At 42.5% G+C, this 8,606-nt stretch overlaps 1 protein-coding gene across 1 annotated transcript in view; it reads left to right on the forward strand.

Moving 5' to 3' along the window:
- LOC145439855 (uncharacterized) overlaps positions 1 to 8,606 on the forward strand; it is a 366,083-nt gene that overhangs the window by 135,253 nt on the left and 222,224 nt on the right. The window lies entirely within an intron of this gene.

Genomic DNA, 8,606 nt, shown 5'->3' on the forward strand with positions numbered 1-8,606 from the left:
TGTCTACGGTCGACAACATATACTAATTGAATTAGGCGTCGATGGCCGCACAAATTCTCTTCTACGGCCGCATGCGGCCGTACTGGCTGCCCGCCTCTGATCTAATAATATACATGTGGTATATCTTACGCCAATTTTGAATCCGCATTCCAGTTGTTTAGTCTTTTACATTGCTGTGAAACTTCCCCAAACGTGTTTGAAAATACCAAAAAAACATTGAAAAGGACATCAATTAATTTCAAGGTAGGTTGCATTGAGACTAATCCTGATGCTAGTAGTGACTACAGAGAGCACGACGTCGTTCTTTCCTGCCATGCTAAATATGATCAGTTTTGGAAATGAATTAAATTGTGTTGATTTATAGCCAAATTGTGGGCGAAACCGGGCAACCTATGTTGCATCTAAGTCTGTCTTAGGCAGTGCAGTTCACCAGCTATCAACAACAGCCACCTAGCCACCTAGGAATTTCTCTAAATCTTCAAAGAATATCAGAAATTTGCTTAAATGAAGTTGAAGTCAGCCTATACTCCGTTGAGCGCGACTTCTGGAGTTTGAGTTTGGCAAGCTTTCTAGAATACGAATTAAGTTCAATCTTCAATAATCGTCTCTTCAAAATGGTTGTGAAATGCATGTTTAGTCACAATTTATACAGACATTGACAAAATTGACAAAAATTTCTCGAGGTTGAGAACCCCTGGTTTGGAGTTTTACTGAAAATGAAACAAAAAACGTAGTTATTCACGGAACCGAAAACGCCGATGCGAAACCGTTATAAGCAGTGTAGATGTAGAATATAGTTTTTATAGAAAAATACAATGCAAATTTCAGTGGTTGCACTGCCGTGTGACTTTTTACACGAGGGGCTGGCGATTTCCTAGTGGGCGGGTGGGATATAGGAAAATTAAGTACTTGGCAAATGGGAGTGTTGAATCGATACATTATTTGCCCATTTATCCACGTATACAAGGAAGACATCGTCTTTACTGAATGTATTTTAACGACAGCGATGTCACTTCAAACAAGCCATTTCTCTCTGATAATGACGATGAGGATGTGGATTTGAAAACAGCATTGTCATACAGGTGCCTCGATGTCCGCTTCTCTCTGATCAATTAGGGCAGTGGTTCTTAACCTTGCCACCAGGCGATTTTGAAGGGGTCGGAAACGCTCAGGGGGCGATATGGGGGCGCTGGGCTCAGGGGGTCGGTATTGGGGACGCTGGAGAGAAATGGCTTCGCAGTAGATGATGTGATGGTAGGACATTACCTTAATGAGTATTCAGAGCAAATTAACACCGAAAACTTCGATATATATAGCCTACAAAAGACATATAGGTTTAATTGTCCATTTGCGCCTAAATGACTGACACCTAATGCTCATGTCTTGGCAATCTGAACCCCAGAAGACGAATTCCATCTGGTAGGGAAAAATTATATGCCGGTGAAGAAATACTAATTTGAAATCGTGTGCGTCTTTTATAGTTTAGTACGATTGGGCGACAGGGATATCTAAAACTAGATATTCCTATTGGGCGATTTTATATTTTTGATATAGCAGACAGGGGTCACGAAATAACATCATGCAACGAAGTCATACCAACGGATTCGCCCGCCCGAATATGTTTAATCATTAGTTACGGGCCCTACAGTTTCCAAGACACCTCACAATGTTCGCTCTACGTTTTGACGAGTCTGCGCACACTCAACAACTCACTGCACAGACCCTTGGACAACAGTGCGTAACGACTAAAAAAAGGTCATAACTTCGGATTTGTTGTGCGCAACGTAGATTTTCTGTGCGCAGAGACCGCGTCAGCACTGCGCACGTGCGCAAATTAGAGGGAACACTGCACCTCACTCAGCTCTACCGGTACATCTGGTAACGTGAGCAGAGAGGACAAGAAATTGATAGCAATATATATGCAATTCCCGATCTTACTGACCGATTTTATCATGAATTATCGAAGGTTTTCGCGCTTCGCACTGGCTCGCTTATCAGTACAGCTGATTTCGTGGCAAAAGCGAACAACGTGATTGGGGGGGGGGGGAGGGCGGTCGGTTTATCATTCTATGGGAGCCCAAGACACAAGATTTTTCGGGGGGCCTGACGAAGTGCCGTTTCGTTCCTGCCAACGGGTATACGCCCGAAGATGTATAATTATTATTGTGGGGTCCTACCTTTTCAATCATACATCACTCAGATCTACCGGTAAATCTGTTTACGTGAGTAGAGAGAGGATAAGAATTGATATCAATGTACATGCAATTCCCGATCATATTGACCAATTCAATCAATACTTATTGAAATTTTTCGCTCTTCGCGCGTCTAGGCGAGAATAACTGGCTGAGTAAATGGACACCCAATGTAGATGATTAGTATCAGCAAATAGCGGATATCCGAATGGTGGAAGTTTCCCCTCGGAAGTTTGGTTTATCACTCGATGAGGGCACAAGAACAACGTTTTTTTTGGGGGGGGGGGGCTGACGAAGTGCTATTACGGCACTGGTAACGAATTAATTGTACCTACGGGCACGCCCGAATATGTTTATTTATTAATTACGTGCCCTTTATTTTCACATACAACAGCTAACTCAGCGCTACTGGTAAATCTGATTACGTGGGCTGACAGGATAAAAAGTTTATAGCGATTTATATATGTAATTACCACCTATTCATTCATGCATTATAGAAAATTTTGGTACCTAGGGCGACCAGGCCACACAAACTTTGCTGACCATCGAAATCACGCTACGGGGTTCTTGGGGGCGAAGCCCTCAGAAGTTTGGTTTATCACGCTATGGGTGCGCAAGGCAATCGTTTTTAGGGGGTTGACGAAGTGCTGTTACCGCCCTCCCTCGTACTCATTGGATATATTACATTCCTTACAATATGAGGTTGGGGGGCGCTGGAGCACGATAATTTTTGAAAGGGGGCGCTGGAGGAAAAAAGGTTAAGAACCACTGAATTACGGTACAATCCTCAATTCATTAGGATTGAGTACATGGTAAATGCCGATAATGCAAGTATTCTCGCTTCGGTGAACTTAAGCGTCAGCTCTACTCTCGCACGCTGCGCAGTGCACACACACGTATATAATAACATACAGTCACTAAAATTTGACGTTTAAGCAAGTATAGTGGGGTATCTTGGCAGACTGGGGCCGTGGGCCACATTATCATGTAAGACGGGAAACTGTCCACGGGCCGGACAAAATCTTGCCGCGGGCATTATGTTGCCCGTCCCTGTCTTATTCAGAAGGTGCCAGCCTCCAGACAAACCCAAATCGCCATTCTTCTTAAATAATGGTGTTGCTATTTGCTAGAATAAGAATGTCTATGATCCGTGGTACAAAGCAATATATACTATTATATGTATATACTTGATAACAAAGTATTCAAGTGAAAAGAAAGGGCATGATTTTGGAATCAGTTGACTGGTGCGGCCGCGAGCGATTTGAAGGTTTGGATCCGGCCCGCGACACAATTTGAGTTTGTAACCCCTGCTGTATGTAAAGCTTTTTGGAAAATCACATATAGCCCCCAACTATACAAACAGTTGGTAAGAGAATTGGTATCTGCGTATGGAAGTCTTGGAGCAAACATGAGCATTAAATCTCACTTCCTTTTTAGTCATATTAATACATTTTCTGATACTATGGTTGATTAGAGCGAATATAAAGAGCAAAGGTTCCACCAAGATATTAAAACAACAAACTAAAGATATCAGTACAGATGTGACAAACATATTACAGTAGACCAGTGCTTTACAACCTTTTTGAGCTTTATTCGCACTTTTTTTTGAAAATAAATATCATTCGCATAAGCCAACCGAAAATTGTTGTACAAAAAGAAGATGAAGATACTTAAGAATACTCTGTTTAGATGTGCAACAAATTGGCTGCTATAGCTTTAGGCCAGTGGTTCTTAACCTTTTTTCTTCCAGCGCCCCCTATCAAAAATTATCGTGCTCCAGCGCCCCCCCCCCAACTTCATATTGTAAGGAATGTAATAAAGACAATGAGTAAGAGGGAGGGCCGTAACAGCATTTCGTTAACCCCCCTAAAAACGATTGCCTTGCGCACCCAGAGCGTGATAAACCAAACTTCTGAGGGCTTCGCCCCCACGAACCCCATATCGTGTTTTGATGGTCAGCAAAGTTTGTGTGGCCTGGTCGCCCTAGGTACCAAAATTTTCCATAATGCTTGAATGAATAGGTGGTAATCAGATTTACCAGTAGCACTGAGTGAGCTGTTGTATAGGAAAATAAAGGGCACGTAATAAATAATTAAACATGTTCGGGCGTGCCCTCAGGTACAATTATTTGTTACCATGGCAGTAACAGCACTTCGTCAGCCCCCCCCCCCCCCAAAAAAAAAAAAACGTTGGTCCTGGGCCCCCATCGGATGATAAACCAAACTTCGCGGGACTTCACTCCCAGACCCCCATTAGGCTGTCCGCTATTTGCTGATAGCCTATTAGGTATCTACATTTGGCGTTCATTTACTGAGGCAGCTATTCTCGCCTATTCGCGCGAAGTACGAAAAATTTCACTAATTAATGATTGAATTGGTCAATATCATCGGGAATTGCATGTAAATTGAGATCAATTTTTATCCTCTCTCTGCTCACGTAAACACATTTACCGGTAGAGCTGAGTGAGGTGCAATGTTCCCTCTAAGCTGTGCACTTGTGCAGTGCTGACACGGTCTCTGCACACAGAAAATCTACATTGCTCACAACAAATCCGGAGTTATTACCTTAGTTTAGTCGTTACGCAAGGGTCAGCGCAGTGAGTTGTTGAGTGTGCGCGGACTCATCAAAACTTAAAGCGAACATTGTGAGGTTTCTTGGAAACTGTACGGCCCGTTACTATTAATTAAACATATTCGGGCGGGCGAACCCGTTGGTATGACTTCGTTGCATGATGTTATTTCATGACCCCCTGTCTGCAATATCAAAAAATATAGAATCGCTCAATGGGGATATCGCCCAACAGGAATATCCCTGTCGCCCAATCGTACTAAACTAAAAGACGCACACGATTTCAGATTGGTATTTCTTCACTGACATATAATTTTTCCCTGCCAGATGGAATTCGTCTTCTGGGGTTCAGATTGCCAAGACAGGAACATTCGGTGTCAGTCATTTAGGCGCCCGTGGACAATTAAACCTATATGTATTTTGAAGGCTATATGTAACGAAGTTTTCGGTGTTAATTTGCTCCGAATACTCATTAAGGATATGTCCTATCACCACATCATCTACTGCGAAGCCATTTTTCTCCAGCGCCCCCCATACCGCCCCCTGACCCAGCGCCCCCCATATCGGCCCCTGAGCGTTTCCGCCCCCCTTCAAGATCGCCAGTGCCCCCTGGGGGGCGCTGGGGGCAAGGTTAAGAACCACTGCTTTAGGCCAAGAAGTGTCTCATTAAAAAGGCAAAGGCAACTCTTTTACCTCAGTTTGATTTCGACTATTTCACTAAAACGCTTCTCGACCGAACAAGTTATTGATGGATTTTGTACATTAACGCCTACCGTAGTGCTTGGATGGGCAGGTTAATAACTAGCTTGTTAGACTACCACCGAAATCTGAATTTTTGTGGCATCTTGGGACCCGAGCCTCACACATGAAAATGAATTCATTTCAGTATTACAGTACTATACTACGATTTTACATTTTCTATTTTAATAACTGGTTGGTGGTACAGAACTTGAACACGGCTTTTAACAGTATATTCATATTTATTGACTCGAAGAACTTTTCGCGTGCCTCTTATCAAGAGCAACCGGCACGATAAAGGATACAGAACAGAGATGGATTCAAAACCAAATGGCGAATGGTGACGCAATAATGCAAATTTTTAAATAACATGAATGGAAATTCAGCCATAGCAACAATGCAGCGTATATAGCAACAAGCAACTTGAAAAGTAGAGCGCGTGAGGAATAAAATACAAACACAATGAGACAATGCAGCAACACAGAGGAAAAAATTGAACAAAAACACGGACGAACAGCTAAGCAACGACAACTAGTGTGAAATTTTAAGATTATACAAAAATTCTTTCTGGCGACAAAGGACCGGGTTGTTTAGTTTGATGAAAGTGGATTCCAAAGCAGTTAAATGAAACATTGATCTACCCTTGGATAAAACTGAAAACATGTCGTCTGAATAGTTCAAGGCGCAGGACGGGTTGTCGATCAAATGCTGGCCAATTGAAGAACTGCTTGTCAACACTTGGCTGTACGATTGGGATTTTGATGCGTGTTTGCATTGCTGAGTGACACTTTCAGAATCAGGGGACTGCGATGCCGATCTTATCCTCTTAGGAACGTGCTGTTTGATACGTTCTAGCAAGCGTTGGGATGTGCGTCCCACGTACCGACTGTCACAGTGGCATTTGTATTCATATATTACCATACTTTGATGAAAAGCAGGCAGCACATCCTTTCGCGTGTTTGGCAAAATTTGTTTTGTTGTATACACAATCCTCGCATTAACAGTGTTGTAACAAGATTCGACGCATGATCTGCGATTGATTTGGTGAATCTATTAGAAACAGAGCCAAGCCAAGGAAGGTGTATGTACACCGGGCATTTGTTAGGGCCGAAAACTGTAGGTCGTCTGAATTTGCGCATTTTCTCCGCAATAGCAGAGTCAATGATGCAATCGGGATATCCATTTTTGGACAGAATGGATCTAATCCAATCTAATTCTCTGGGCAATTTGTTTTTAGAGCAAATCATAAGTGTTCGTTGTTGCTATGGCTGAATTTCCATTCATGTTATTTATAAATTTGCATTATTGCGTTTCCATTCGCCATTTGGTTTTGAATCCATCTCTGTTCTGTATCCTTTATCGTGCCGGTTGCTCTTGATAAGAGGCACGCGAAAAGTTCTTCGAGTCAATAAATATGAATATACTGTTAAAAGCCATTTTCTATTTTACATACAGAACGCACAAACCACGATTCTACCCAACACAGCGCTATAAACTATGTCTGGCGTACGCGATTTCAATTTAGGGTGAAGTAAATTCCTCTGCGCGTCACATTTGAACTACTGTCTACTCTACTCAGATTGCAAGAACGGCGACTATTCCGAGCCAACAACGGAGCATATCCCTATCGAAAGGTTGGGCCATCCAGCGACGGTCATTTTTTGCCAAGGTTTTGTCGCCGTATTTTATCTGTGGCACTGCATTTTACCAGCGATATGTTGGCCAAAATTCCACGTCTTCATGTGCCGCGACGCATAAGTGGTTGGCCTTGAAATGAATGAGTCTCATAGGCCTGAATTCGCTCGTTGCACACCCCTACACTATAGTTCCTCCTAACGGTCTTCGTTCATGTTTTCCAGAAGAAAAAAACATTCGGACAAATCTTATATGTCAACGACATTTTTGAATCCTCCTCATTGAACACCACACTGTTCGCTGATGATACTCACCTCCTCTCTTCCGCATCTTCGACGGTAGAGCTGGATGCCCTGACTGGTGACCAAATGCTCAAAGTCCATGAGTGGACGGCCCAGAACAACCTTTGCATAAACGCCTCGAAATCGCAATTGCTGATAGTAAATTCAAAAAATAACCTAACCGTTAATATCGCTGGTCAGCCCGTTTCCAACACAGATAATGCCAAATATCTCGGAGTTTTACTGGACTCGAACATGTCCTGGAAGAGTCATATTCAGTCCCTAGAAACTAAATTATCACCGAAGTGCGGCCTGTTTTACAGCCTTGGGCGCTTCATGCCAGCATGGGTTCTTCTGATACTCTTTAAATCCTTAATCCAATCGAAGTTACATTATTGCATCCTCTGTTGGGGGGCTGCCAGTAAAACTGCACTCGAGCCACTGCAGAAACTACAGCATAAAGTACTCCGAATCATAGCTAGGGCTCCAAAGGGGCCTGGCTGCCCATCCAATAAGTCGCCTATTTCTTGTCGCATTCTTTTTCTATACTATCTTCTTTACTTTCAATCAGTGTGCATGCCTCCTCTTTACATCGCCTAGGCCAAGGTGGGTGTCAGATTCCATAGACTATTCCTTGTCGCTTCGACATCTTCCTGTCTTTTCATTGTATCGCATTTTTTATGGTGTATTGAACTGATAAAATTGCTAATAAACCAATGATGATGATGATCATGAATTCAAACCAAAGGTCGGCTGATTCTCATGATCAAAATCATGATCTCATGGTCAATCTCATGATCAAAAATTTCATAAGTTTTGGAAGTTTATATAGTTTTCATAAGTTCCCATAAAGTTTCATAAGTTTCCTAGCACAAAATAAAGGCACCCGCATGGACTGTCAAAATCTGCAAATTGAGCTATGCGAAAGGTGCAGAGAGCTTGATTCGCATTCATGCATCCCAGGAGGTATCAATTTTCGACAGAATAAGTGTTCTATCGCATCATGGGATGAAAATTATAGTATTGATATGAAAATGCGATACTAACCCTTTGTTTACTAGAAGACCCCGTTTTAGAGAATATCATGGCATGGCACCCTACCATATTATAGGGGCCCCAAGTTTAGGCGAAGAGCAATATGGAGAAGTTGTGTCGGATACGGTTTCAATACTTTGCGAGATTGGTGTACGTT

This window comes from Botryllus schlosseri, chromosome 5 (genome assembly GCF_051294905.1).
Source record: "Botryllus schlosseri isolate E-star chromosome 5, Bs_hap1, whole genome shotgun sequence".
NCBI lineage: Eukaryota > Metazoa > Chordata > Ascidiacea > Stolidobranchia > Styelidae > Botryllus > Botryllus schlosseri.